Source organism: Numenius arquata, chromosome 2 (assembly GCF_964106895.1).
Source record: "Numenius arquata chromosome 2, bNumArq3.hap1.1, whole genome shotgun sequence".
NCBI classification, from domain to species: Eukaryota; Metazoa; Chordata; class Aves; order Charadriiformes; family Scolopacidae; genus Numenius; species Numenius arquata.
The window spans coordinates 127450290-127465222 of NC_133577.1; positions in this window are offsets into that span (position 1 = coordinate 127450290).

Consider the following 14933-nt stretch of genomic DNA (forward strand, 5'->3'; position numbering starts at 1 on the left):
ATCTGGGTGTTGTTCCCATTTCCCCATTTGTCTCTCACCCTGCCAGCCATGATGAGCTCCATCACGGTGGCTCCCATCACCACTCCATGCACTCATGCACTAGCCTTCTTGAAGAAGGGAGGAAGGAGGAGCAGGACCACAAGCAGAGCCAGTGCTCCAAGTTCCAGCGTCTGCAAAACTGAGGGCTTGAAAATACTGACTCAAGTCAGTGGGTGCCAACTCACCGAAGCCTGTACCGCACCCTCTCTTTTTGGCATACCTGAAGCAAACATCGGGGAGCCTTCAAAATGAGGGCTGTGCAATCATTAAGATCTACAAAATGGCTTGTACAACTCTGCCAAACTGGGTGCTGCAGCAAGAGCTTGGGGCAGGCTGGAGTCAGCACGACATTTTCGGAGAAGGGATGCAGTATGTTCTCAGATATTTGGGCATTTCACCCACCAAGGTTTCCGAGAGAGTATGACAAGGAGTAGGTGGATGGACAGACAAGCAGCGGCCATGGCCACAAGTGCTCATTGCCTCCTGCACGTACATCCACCACAGACACAGCTCAGCAACAAAACCCTGAGGTGGGCATTCAATGGTGCAGCCAGTTAGCCCCCAAAACTCCTACTCCAAATGCTCCCTTAAATATACTGCTACATATTTTCCAAAGAGTCACCAGTAGCTTTCCTGCTGGGAACAAATCCTTTGGAAAGGAAGACTGTAGAAAGGAGAGAAGGAGCACATGAAGAAGGATAAACAATTCAGTTTAAGAGGTGGAATGGGGTACAGAAGAAAGGTAGCAAAGAAATAGTCTAATCAGCTTCAGAGTCCCTGAGCCAAGAGGGGGCCCCTCCTCAATAGGGAACAGGCCATGCAGAGATACAGGTTCCCATCCAGAGTCATCAAGGATTTTCCCAGGGACTTGAAGGGGACTCTGAATAAGATGCTACAAAAGGGGTTACAACTCTGCTGATCCCTGTTGTGGTCCCTGCTGCAGTAGGTAATTAGGGAATTATTTCATAGAATCATAGAATGGTTAGAGTTGGAAGGGACCTTAAAGATCATCCAGTTCCAACCCCCCTGCTATGGGCAGGGACACCTCCCACTAGACCAGGTTGCTCAAAGCCCCATCCAGCCTGGCCTTGAGTCCAGAGTCTTTCAAAGAGTCAGAAAAGATGTCAACAGGGATATCAATGTAATATAGTAACATCAGTTGATTTGGGTTTTCGCACTGCACACGTTTGCATCATGGTGAGGAGGACAATACAGCCCCACCACATCCAGGAGAAAAACAAGCAAGTGGACAGGCCACCTCTCCTTGGGAGGTCCTGGGAAGAGAGGATGTACAGAACCTAAACAGGCAGAAAGTCACTTATAGAAATAGAGACACTCATGTCTCTTGGATATGATGGGTCTGGAAGAGCAAAGATGCCTGTTAACTTCTCTTGCATAGCTAATGAATTTGGTAAATATGATTATGAAGAGTCTAAAGCAATACCCATAAGAAGGCAAACTCTTCTAGCCTTTGTCATGGAAGATCCAAGTCCTCACCCCGCCTACACCCACATTCAGAGCTCATATCTCATTGGCTACCCCGTTCGGGAGAAGGCCAGAAGGCTGCCAATGCCCAGTGGAAAAGCAGCAACCCCAGCGATGTTTCTAGGTTCGTGAACCCCTTTGATAGCTGCATATTTTCCCGTTGTGGTTTGCCAACAAAGGAGATGATACCTTCTCAGCCATCCCCAGCTATAAAATGGTTGGCAGTTCTCTGACAGATTGAGCGCCTAGCTCATGTTCCTCCCCTTTCACTTATCCAAAAGTCAGATCGTTATTTTCCATAATGGGTAACGGCTGTTTGCCCGAGGGGCAACTTGTGATCTCCTAGGCTTGCCATGTAACTAATAAGTAATTGGTGGTTTAGGTATACTATGAAGTCTTGTGTTTTTCCTTGGAGACATCAGACAAGACGAGAGAAATTATTTCTAATGGTGAGTATATTAATCGCAGGAAGAGGAGGTTTTAAGAACCGCTGACAAATATCAGCCCATAAGGAGTATAACTGAACCGGTCTTCAGACACCTCGAGGTCAGAGTGAGGGATTGACTTCCCTCACCCCTGAAGTTCCTTCCCATGCTATTTACTGCATTTCCTGGAAAAAGCTATATTTTTTCCTACTTTTCCAAGGAAACGTTATATTAACTTCCATTCTGCTTTCTACAAGTCCCAGTACCCCTCCCTCTGGAGGTGTTCAGACACCTTTCAGTACTGCTGGAAAGATCGTGACCAGTATCTCCCCATGCAGCAGCATCAGAAGCAAGCCAAAGTCAGGCAGCAGAAGCAAAAGCCTTCATAGATACGCAGCTCAGCAACCTGGGGGGCTCACGTAACCTCCGGCTGGAAACGTTGCAATGTTTCTGAGCCACCCAGGACCTGGTCTGCCGGGACTAGTTTGCTGTGGTCTCTTGCCACCTAGCTGTGCTGTTTAAAGACATAATCAAACAGATTCCTGAAAACAAGCCCTGGCTGTAAAGTTTTGCTACAATCCCTGACACACCTGCTAATGCAGCTATCGCCTGGCTGCGCGCTATCAAAGGTGTAATAACACGGCCGTATCCTGCTAAAGCTCCAGGGGAAAGCTTGAACAGAAAAGCCTTCATAGTCTTAAGGCAAGGAAAATATTATTGCACTTCCACAAAGCAGCTTCCCTTCCTCCAGAACAACCACCTCAGGTCTTTCATCTCAGCGAGTTCTTGGCATTTATTATTTTAGAGCTTTTTCGCGTCGAGAAACGATTATTTTTGTTCTTGCTCTGAGATCACTCCTTATTGTTAGTTAAATAAATCAAATTGGTGGAGAAAATAGCAAATGCTTAGCAAAAGTGTATTTCATCAAGCTGCCTGATCCAGGGGATCCCAGGTATTTATTCGACATGGAAAACCTACGCAGCTGGATTTGTATATTTATATATATATATACACACACACATAAACACATATATATGTAGCATAGGTGTGTGTACATTCATGTGATGGCTAATATCAAGTCTCTCTCTGCTGCTGGAGGCGATCATGTTTCTTGAGTACAGACCTAAAGACTATCTCCTTCATAGGTAACAAAGAGGAAAAGTCCCAGAGACTTCCATTGATTTCATTTCCCTTGGGAAATTTAAGTTTTGTCTGCAAGAGTGGCAAGCACTTCACTAGGAAAGGAGAGGAAATGAGATCGTGTTCCCATCTGCCTCGCTCTGTGCTTCTCCAGCAAAACTTCTCTGCCAGACTCTGGGAAGGCTGATACGGATGGTGAAGCCTGAAAAAAAAAATAATGATCCCAGGTTTCTGGGGGACCTGGAAAATCCTGCACGTGGCGCTCTGGATATACCATCACTTCTGGAGCATCCCTTAGTGCCAGGTGGCTCCCTGCTGCCTTTCACATGCAAGGGCTGTGGTTTCATGGAGCAGATGAATATTTGCTTTTTATTCATCCTTTGATCAAGACGGTGGGCTCTGCCGGTGGGCTCTGCCGGCTTCCCTTTTGGATCTGACCCATTTTGGGTACTGGTTTCTGCAGTAACCATCCGTGCATGCTTTAAGGCATGTTTTTGTTTCTCATCTATCTATTCACTTAACAAATTAGCACAGTCTAGTCTTATGCAAATCGGAGGTTCGATTTCCTTGTGTACATTGAAACTCTTCCTCTGCCTTTACCAGCCAATGCGCAGCTACTGTTATTTCCCTGCTAGGATGGGTTTTCATTGTTCGCTGCAGGCTGTAGAAGTTAATACATGTGAATACAATTCAAGTAAGCTAAGCATGTGTTTTACTATATACAGAGAGTAAAACATGGGGACAACAGAAAGAGAAGGGACAGGGGGGAGAGGAGAAGGGGTCACATTCCTTTTCTTTCAGATGACAGAAAGCAAAAAATAAATAGGGGGAAAAAAAAAACCCTTAAAATTTAATAGTTTGAGAGGAGACAGTACAACTGATTACCTCCACTGAGCTCAAATGCAAAATAGTAGCTCCCCACCATGTGCTTTGAAAGAGAGATGGAGGGTACCTCTCCCATGTGAGGGCAGAGTGTGAGAAAAATGAGATGTCATTTCCTTTCAGTAGCACCGAGAGAGGTGCTACTGAAAGCCCATGGGTCAGTTTTCTAGGCAAAAAGAAAAAAACTGTTTATGATGCCTATAGCAGGCCTGGAGAGGGTAAAAATGAGAAAGAAGAGGGAAACTTTATGAGGGCAGGAGAGAGATTGCAAGGAGACGATCCCACAGCAGACCTTGGACTGGATCCTACAGCCCCTAAACCCCAGCTCCAGGCTCTGACCACTGGACAATAAAACCTGCCACCCAGCTGCTGTTTTCACTTGATTTCAGTCAAGCTAAACTAGGTCCCGATTTCCACGCAGCTGTAATTTTGTCAGGGGAATTGTAATGGGTCCTTTGCCAGCATCGTTAAAACACCATACTAGATGCTGTTCTGATGACAGCCATCAAAATAAGTAAATAGATTAACAGACAGACAGAAAGAGTTTGAAATAAGGAAGATACATATGGAGAGAGAGAGATGGATAGATAGATGAGCAGGAAGAGCTGGGAATATAAAAGATTATATAGATAGATAGACAGATCTTGGCATAAAGCACTCGCATCAAGGTGCAGTTGGCAGCCCTGATTTAATGCATCGTTTGTTCAAAGTGCTCATCTCCCTCCCTTTAAGTAAAACGAAGTTGTTTGTTATGTGTTACGGAACAAATCTGTGTGTGGGCTCCCTCGGGGTCACAGGATTGCATGAGGTGAAGGGTGTGATCCTGCAAAGTTCCCAGCACCCTCTCCCACCCCCCTCTGAAACGCAGGGCGAAGGGCTGGTGCCCAGCATCAGCGCCCGAAACATCGACTGCCCTGGCAGCCCTGCTGGAGGGAGCGCCAGGACGCGGGGAGGAAGGCAGGAGGGCGGATCATGACTTACCCGCATCATCTCATAACCTGCCTCAAGATGTATTTAAATTATAAATAAGTAGTAAGATTCTTTCTGTCAACACATTTCAATTTGGGACTTCGGGTTTGGCAAACAGTTTCACAAGAAAGCTCCTTACAATACCCAAGACAGTGTGAACACAGAGGACTCATGGCCACTCTTCTGCATCACAGAGCACCCTTTCCAATTTCACCTGAGAAATACTTCTTGTAATTTGTTTAAACTTTGAGGCTCTCAGGAGGCTGCCTACCCTTGATTTTCATTTAGAGCAACTATACCTTGTTTCTGTGCTGCATCAAACCCCAGCATAAATGCCTTTTTGTCAATCGAATACCACAGCCCAACATGATATTTTAACAAAGACAGCTTTATGCAAAGCTTGGAGCTGAGGAAAAGAAACAATGCAAATAAAAGACTGTAATTCTTCCATTAAATAATCTTGCTTTATTCTCCTTGACTCCTCTGCTGCCGGTCACTATCGGCTGGCCACCTCTGCTGTGTTTCAAGGTAGGGATAAAATTCACTCTAATTTCAATGACAGCAGAAAAAGGTTTTGCAGCCTCAATAAGGATTTGACTAGTGACAGGGATCAACTGTAAAATTAGTTTAGGAGTGAAGATTTTATTTTGCCCTCTTTACATGCATAAGTAAGGATCATTCTGGCCTATGGATGTAAAGAGGGCAAAATTTCCTCTGTTCATATGAAATGATCAGAGAGATAGAACACCTCTCCTATGAGGACAGGCTGAGAGAGTTGGGGTTGTTCAACCTAGAGAAGAGAAGGCTCTGAGGAGACCTTATTGCGGCCTTTCAGTACCTAAAGGGGGCCTACAGGAGAGATGGGGACAGACTTTTTACCAGAGCCGGTTGCGATAGGACAAAGGGTAATGGTTTTAAACTAAGAGAGGGGAGGTTTAGACTCGATATAAGGAAAAAATTTTTTTTATGCTGAGGGTGGTGAAACCCTGGCCCAGGTTTCCCAGGGAGGTGGTAGATGCCCCATCCCTGGAAATATTCAAGGTCAGGTTGGACAGGGCTCTGAGCAACCTGATATAGTTGAAGATGTCCCTGCTCATTGCAGGAGTGTTGGACCAGATGACATTTAAAGGTCCTTTCCAACCCAAACTATTCTAATGTTCTATGACCATTCTCAGTCACCCACAACGAAGACTCAATTTTTACACTTAGGATGGCGAGGCTGGATGAAGGTTTCAACTCACGGGAAAAGCCCCACCTCCAAACCCGCTCACTAACAAGAGCCCTACCTGGGCTCTGCAGAAGTGTGCTGCAAACCTACCCAGACCAGCCGGCCCTTTGTGGTTATTTCAGCACATCCTGCCTCTTGTCCTACCTTGGAGGAGTGAAAATGAAAATATGAATATACTTTCCAAAACCTCAACATAGTTTTGGTGCAAGGGTGGGGAAGGCAAAGCTGCGGCTTTGTTTGCATTGCACATCCACAGAAAGTTCAGTTTTGGTTGTTGTTTTTTCCTTTGCACCAGTGCCCGATTACCCTTTGTGAAACGTCCTAGGCAAGCAACACTGGGGCTTGGAACATGCCATTTATCCATAAAAAAAAAGCATAATTTCTTAGCCAAATTTGACTAGTTGTTGCAGTGGCTGCATTCTTGACCACTTTGCATGGACAGATAACCCCAGCAGTGATGCAGAATTGCCTACCATAGTTTGAAGAGGAAACGCTCCAAGAATCTCAGGCTTTCTCCTCGCTTGGAAAGCTGATGGTCCCAATATCTCCAGCCAGGTCACATAAAATCCTGCATTTGTTTTAGGGTAATAGCTGTTTCCCTCGGCACTGTGTGGCAATGCTTAATTAACAAACTCTCAGAGCTGAGGAAAGACGTGAAAGATTGGAAATGTTTGAGGTGTATCACCAAAAGTATTTTCAAGGAGGTCACCAGTGGTGATTCACTTCAGTGAATTACTGCATTTTCCAGCGGCGTGGCCAAGCATAATAAGTGCAGAGGAAAAAAAATGACAGAATCAAAGCAAAGCAAAACAAAAAGTTTGAAGGTTTTCATTTGGTTTTAATGAAACAAACAAAAAAAAATTCATTTGAGTCAGCCCAAAACATTTTCTTCAGCTGAAAATGAAATGCTGAGTATCATTTGGAAGTCATTTAAAACTTTTCTTTCTTTCTTATCTTTTCTTTTTTTCTAAATTAGGTCAATCCTTCAAAGAAAATGCCATTTGGAAATGAAAAATGCAAAAAGCTTCAGTTTTAAAAAGTCAAATCAAATTGTTATTTCCATAAAGGAAACATTTTATCCTAAAAATATCTACATGCCATGATTTTTAAACACTTCCCTTATTTATTTTGGTCACAAGTTTCTACAGCAAATTCAACCAGCATTTCCGTCCCTGGTAAAAATGTACTATTTATTAACATATATACATTCCCCTCCACACCATACAGTACAAAATGCTAATTGCTTGTTACCAAAAGCTGAATTTACTAAGTAGGGATGAGACATGACAGAGTTCCCAGTCATCACCAGTGCTCAGACAAAAATACCCAGCAAGTAACAGACCCTGTATCAAACCATGCCTGAACTAGAGCAGGTTTTTGTGGCCATTATCCTAGGAAAGAGTCTCACAGCCAGCATGATGCCCACAGGCAGAAATTCAGGATCACCACTGAGCTTTTATGGATCTACAGTAATGTTTGCATACCGAAAAGCTGGTCATGTGTCAAGAAAAAAGCTACAGTCCATGACCCTCACATTTTCCCTAGTGGTCCTCATAGCATAAAGTTTGGAAAAGTAACAAAAAATCACTTCTCCCATGGCCATTTGGACATTTCTCCTGATAGAAGCAGCTCTCAGCTTAGTATCCGGGTATTTGCCTACCTAAAAGGGTGGTGATGGGTAGGGGAAATATTGGAGTCTTGGAATTTTTTTAGCTTTTTCTTGAAATCTTGGGATCAAATTATACCTGTCCCACTTAACGAATTTCTGCCTTTTTTTTTTGTTAAAAAAAAAATTTTTTTTTATAGAAAGTGCTGTTACTTTAAACGTGCTGCTCAAGCAAAGGTTTATTCTTACTCTAGGCTTTGGAGCACTTTTGGCTAAATGGCCACGTGTGTGTCATGTTGGATGCTGGATATTTTGCCCCTAGGGTAAGGGGCACAACCCACGTATTTATGCATGTGCTGAAGCGCAGTTACCCTGACCACCCTATCAGCCTATCTCCTTATCAGCCCCTCCATCTGCCTGTATATTTTATCTCATCGTTCTCTATTTATTTATATTGCCATGATATCTGAGATCCTGCCTACACTCAGCTGCCAATGTCTGGAGCTCCTGTGCTGCACGGGAGGGGAAGGCACGAGGAGCGGGTGCAAGGCTCAACCTGGCCAGACATAGTTGTATAACGAAGGCAGATTTGAAGCACTGTCTTGCCTCTACAAAGTGCAAAAGCTGTGTGGGTTTGCCTTTTTTTTTTTTTTTTTTTTTTTGGCTGAGGGGTTGTTTTTCTGCAAGGTGATTGTGTGGTGAGGTGCAAAAAGGTATTCAACTCACTTCCAAACAAGCTCAAATTCACCCCACTGGTGTCAGAACTATTTTTTTTTAATAAAAATTAAAAAAAAAAAAAAATCCTTCTTTTTTTTTCATTTTTGACATTTGAAAAACAAATGTTTTGTTTTTCAAACATTCATTCTCCAGCTGTGTGATTTGCTGGTCTCTGGGTGTTAAACACAGGGAGGCAACATCTAATTGTGGTTTTCCTGAGGGTGCTGAAACATTTAAAATGCGTACCGGCTCGAGGTCAGTGTCCTGGAAGTGTCAGCTTTCTCCCTGGGAGGAAGCCGGTGCGAGTGGTACCTCGTGAATCACTCTCCCAAGGCCGTATACCTGAGATTCTCAAATTCTGCCTGAAGGAGGGGAGAAACGTGGCTCAAACGCTATTTATCACCCCTGTCTTTCAACAACGCTAGCAGAGTCATCCAATATCTGTGGCACCGCCGAGAGACTCCCCTCCACGTTTGCAAGGGAGGTCACGCAGAGGTAACCGAGCACTGCCGCAGTTAACCATTTCTCTTGACCCGACGGGTTGTTCTCCCCTTAAATCAAACTCTGGGCACAGCCCGGGCAATGTTCCCGGGGGGTTATTTTTTTGTGCAAGTCTCTTTAGAAATGGAACATAAAAAGCAGCATGAGAAAATTATTTTTGTGGGCTGTCTGCTGGGGTTCTCGTGGCAGGAACCCCCCAGTTTCAGGCTGGCAAGGCCCCTGTTAGCAAGAATTAAAACAAAATGGCGATGTCAGCACTGTTTTTCTTACAGCGGGTTTGATTCATGCTGTATCTTACTTGTAAGACTCAGATGGTCTTACAAATGTCAGTGAGTTATGCTCCATGTCAAGTAGGTGGAGTTATTATTAGTAGTAGATCAAACATAACTAAAATATTAGATTGGGATTTACACCCCTACGTTCCTGGATTATAGGGGAGCAGCTGAAGGACTTGTGAAAATACACAACTTTGGCTCACCTAAGCCCAGTTCTCTTTCCCTACCAGTACTCCATGCCTTGGAAGAATCCAATGCATCACCATGCCTTAGCAGCCTTCCAAAAATCTGTCCTAAGACACTAAAAAAACTCCCAATCATGAATATCCCAGGACACCCAGACTTCAAGATGAGCCTTCTGGAACCATTTTAGACTGATTCCCTGCATTGCACATTGCTGTCCCTGGAGTCTCTCCACTGAGACAAAAAACTGTTTTGGAAAGGCAATGGTGAAATGGTGCTCCTTTGTTCACCTAGGGGGAAGGCCCAAGTAGGTCTATCCCGCCCAAACAGTAGGGGCCAGAATGGGGAGAGAAAAAAAGAGGAGAGGAGAGGAGAGGAGAGGAGAGGAGAGGAGAGGAGAGGAGAGGAGAGGAGAGGAGAGGAGAGGAGAGGAGAGGAGAGGAGAGGAGAGGAGAGGAGAGGAGAGAAGAGAAGAGAAGAGAAGAGAAGAGAAGAGAAGAGAAGAGAAGAGAAGAGAAGAGAAGAGAAGAGAAGAGAAGAGAAGAGAAGAGAGGAGAGAAGAGGCGAGGCACACTCTTCTCTACTTTTTAGTGCTCTTCTGGCAAAATGGCTCAGAGATATTTATGCCAAAAATCCAATGGGAAGTGGTATAATTATTTGACAGCTGAATTGATAACTATGTAGTTGAAAGCCTTTAGATTTATATGGCCAGTCAAGAAGTCTAGCTCTTCACTTTTTCTGTATGTATGCAAGCTATTTTTACACAGTATTGTTATTATTATTGTTCATCATTCTGCCTGGACAGAAATGCGTGATCTCATTCATGGGTACTGGTCAATATGTCACTCATAGATAAAATAAAGCTTTCTTTACTGGATATCTCTATAGGATGTCTAACGAGAGCATTAATATGTCACGATCCCTGTTAATGATGGGATTTCTGAAGTCAGGCCATCTTGGCCTAGCTTGGTTATTGATCACAAATAGAGCAGATTAAGACCAAGAATGATCTGGGGAAAACATTCACCCTTCACTAGAAGGTAAGGAGGAGTTCCATTCAGAAATTGAATAAAAAAATTAAGGAGAGTTAACAATCACTTTTAATTTTGTGCTGAATTTTTTTTTTAATGAATTAGAGGTGAAGGCAAAATGTTTTGTTCAGCTTGATTTTTATGTTAATTAACCTTATTAATTTTTCCTTTTTTTTTTTTTTAAGGTAAATCAAGTTTTTGTGAAAAGTGCCTTCTCAAAATGAAAAATCAAAACCTTTTGCTTTGGAAACATGAAATCAAGCATATTTCCAAAAGAGAAACATTTTAAAAGTGTTGAAATTATACATTTGGAGATGAACTTTCCGACCATTTTTTTCAGTCAGCTTCAAGCCTAGTTTTTGAAATGAGTCTCCATCCCTTTCACATGCTATTTTTTACTAAATTTAACTTTAAAAAAAAAAAAAAAAAAAACAGCTTCAGGGAGAAGACAAACTTATGTGCTCCACCAGGAACTAAGTTAATTAGAAGAAACCATTGCAGTGCCATAATCTAACACCATCTTTAGTAGCCAGAACTATTTTTCATGTTACTAATCTCTAAATTTTTAAGATTAGCAACTGAAACAACCCACCAATTTTTGCACGTCCATCCTTTGTGGGTTGGCACACTTGCAGATTTAGAAGATCTATCTTTAGAAGATCTATCTTCTGAGGACTTTATCCTCAGAAAACAGTATTGCTCAGACAGAGCATCACCTAACTCCTGCCACGGCAAAGTACTGTAATATTAAGTAAGAGTATTGCAAAAGGGTTTTTAGCATTTCTGAGGTCACTAATTGGAGTAGGACAGGTCTGTACTGTTATGGCACCCACTTTATTCTGTTCTTTCAGCTTTGAAGCTTTTAACATCACACTCAGAAAGGTATTGTTATTCTTGCATAATGAAGGAGATAGAATACTTTGCATTTCAAATGGTTTTTCAATGTTTGATGACATGAGGGTAATTAGCCTCATTTTTCAGATGCACAAATAGATGAGAACCTAACAATTTACAGAAATAGGCACTGGAACCTAAACTTCCCTTCCACCATCCCAGATAAATTGCTGAAAGCTAATGTGGGCAAGGAAAAAGATGTATATAATTAATTAAGAGCAACTTCATAGATGTGTCTACATGACCATAATTTTGTGACTGGTTAAATGCAGAAGTTAAGATAGGACTCAGTAGTTCTGACTTGATTTTAGTGCTTTAACAGTGTTTTAACAGTGAAATAACACCCCCTTAAGATGTGTGAAATATTAATTCTGTGTAGCTGAGAATCAAAGTATTTATGTGTTTGTTTATTTACTTATACAATGGCATTTCAAGCTCCTTTAACATCATTGCTGTGTCTGGGTGCCCTCCAATTACATGCTCAGATGTTAGATAAGATAAATATTAAAATAATTTGTGTCTATAATTATTGCTGCTGCTGCCAGAAGCCCTTTTGATACCATGTCTAAGACCAAAAAGAAAACCTGATTCATGTAAATTAGTTGATCATAACAAAGTTAAGGAAGAATCACTGCAGCACCGAGTGCAACATTGACAGTGCTGATAAAAACAAAGATGCCCAGATCTGAAAAGGTTTAGGCATTGGAGACTTTGTGGGGATGCCAATTTAGGAGGGGGTTTTTAGGTGAGGAGCAATACAAGCCTCCTTCCTACTCTACCTCCTGTATTCCTTGGAAAATTCCTTGCTATCAAGTAGTGCCAGACCACTTTCAAACTAACACAAAAATCTTCTGTGCAAAGATTGAAGGCCAGCAAAGTCACCCCTTGCCTTGCATGAAGACAATTCTGGCAAATTTTGCACTGATGCCTGGGTTGGGACTTATCTCTCCTGCCTCCAGATACTGGCAAAGCCAATATCTTCAGTAGAGCTACTCAGTGGAAAGAAATGGGTGCTTTCAGGATGTGGTTGACCTCATCCTAAAATGACTATCTAAAATAGATATACAAGATTCAAACCTTAGAAGTGCCTTTTTCTCTCCACTTACCGTTGGGAAACACCAAACAACTGCCTGTAAGTAAACCTCTTCTCTTCAGGGTCCAAAGTTGTCTGGAAAGAACCTCAAGCTTGATGACAGGTGACAGTTGACTAGATATACCTGAAAAGGGCAAATCTCCAGCAGGACATTTAGCCTATTCTAAGGACCTGACTCCAAGCACGAGGAGATAGAGGAACACACAAAATGAGCCAGGTAACATAGCAAACACAGTCAGCAACCTCTCGTAAGAGACTTCAGGGGGAAAACTCAGTTATTTTCTGTGTCCACAGTGAGTCACTGACCAGCTGCCATAGAATCACAGAATCATAGAATCATCCAGGTTGGAAGAGACCCTTGGGATCATCGAGTCCAACCATCTACCCTACACTACAAAGTTCTTCCCTATATCGTATCCCCCAACACCACATGTAAACGTCTCTTAAACACATCCAGGGATGGTGACTCAACCACCTCCCTGGGCAGCCTGTTCCAATGCCCGACCACTCTTTCTGTGAAAAATTCTTTCCTAATGTTCAGTCTAAACCTACCCTGCTGGAGCTTGAAGCCATTCCCTCTTGTTCTGTCATTAATTACCTGTGCGAAGTCTGTGCCATTGACACTGGTGCAGGCTGCAGAGAAAGCAATGCCAGAGCAGGATCAGGCCACCTCTTTTCCAGCTCTTGCTTGAGGACACATGTGCTGTGAACATTTCAGAGGAATGCTACCACCTTCATAGCCTCCTTCACTGAGTGTGGTCAAGATTACATCCCAGGCTTGTATATCCTCCTGGGAGTTTCTCTTTGAAAAGCCGCACACTCCAGGGCAGGCAATGTCATTTATTGATCAGCTCTGACAGGTTGTCTGTTCCTTTGAGGAATAAGAACATCTGACAGGCCAGGAAATCCAGCGTCCCACCCTCCCTAAAGGCTGATCCAAAGCTGACAAATGAGGCGGGAGGCTTTCTAGCAGCACCAGTGACTCTGGAGATGGACCTCAAGGGAGAGGAGAGGACCTTTTCAGAAGCAACTTCTTCCAGAAGGTCAGGATAGGAGCTGATTCATATTTCTGAATCAACTGCTGAGTCATTTGAATCAATCCTGCTGCACTTAGTGCTGCAAGTTGCCTCTGCTTTGCTGAATGCAAATAGCAGCATCAGCAAATAAAAAGTCAGCCAAGGCAAAGGCTAGAGGCCATGGGAAAACCTAAAGGATGGAGTGCACAAGACAGGGCAATGGACTCAAATGAGCAGACACTTGAGTGTAAGGTCTTTTGAAATGAGATCACACATATTAATACATAGGAAAAGTTTGTCTTTGGTTTAGCAGAAGGGATGCAGAATAAATTATTTTGTAAGTCAACCTGATTAATTATATTTGTGGATGCTCGTCCACCTGACATATACTCTGTTGTGTTGAGATGTACTAGAGCCTGTGAGTCTACCACATGTATTGCTGCTCCTGATCCGTTACTGCTGCTGGTGTGGACACAAATGTTACTGCACCCAGGAGCTGTGAAAAGGGCATCCCCCATTTAAGTAATGCAGTCCCTCCATGTTCCTAAGCCATAGTCAGTCATCAAGCTGAAAAATGGGCAAAGATGACATTTAAAATATATTACAGAACTATCTAAAAATGCCTAGAAATCTTTGTGATTGTCCTTAAACAGCAGGAATCTGTTCATCTGGACTGATCTTAGCCCAAGCACTTATCAAAATCAATAAACATCTGCAGGTGTGATAGATGTTTTCCCTTCCATGCCACTGGATTCTCATTGACTACAGACTCCCCATTGCCTTAAAGGAAAAATGGTTCATGTTCCTAACCCAGCAGGAAATTTATGGTGTAGAAGAGAGAAAATTTGGGAATCCAATGGCTTGAAGGGAGAACTTACTCAAAGGAACACAGCAATTCCTGAGAATGAGCAGAGAATGAGACCTGGCACTTGATTTCAGCAGCAGCAGGATGAAGACCTGATCCTCAAAGTTTGAAGAAAGATTTGAGTTGAACGTTTATTCACTCTACATACAGGGTAAAGATACATGACACCATGTCAGAGATGTGGATGAAGTAGACCAAAGGGAATGGGAAAAAAATCAGTGAAAACTCAGGATTTCCTCACCTCTCCAAAAATCATAAATCATGTCTGAGCTGCTGACACACACTATGCTGATCCATCCTACTCAAGTAAAGCAAGCACTTATGTGCTTGACCAGCCTGAGGTCTTCAAGAAGCCAAGAGGGAAGAAGACATATCACTCGAAGGCTTGAAAAGCCTGTTGCCTCCTACCTGCCTCCCAACTCAATTCTCCCAAATAAAACCTCCCAGAGACTAGCTACTCCCACTCAAACAGGTCAGGAGCAGTTTGAGCAGATTTCCTCTACACCATGGGCAAGCGAAGTCTGAGACACACTGCTACAGCCGGAAGCCAAACAAGACCTGGGTGTTGTCCACTCTAAGGGCAA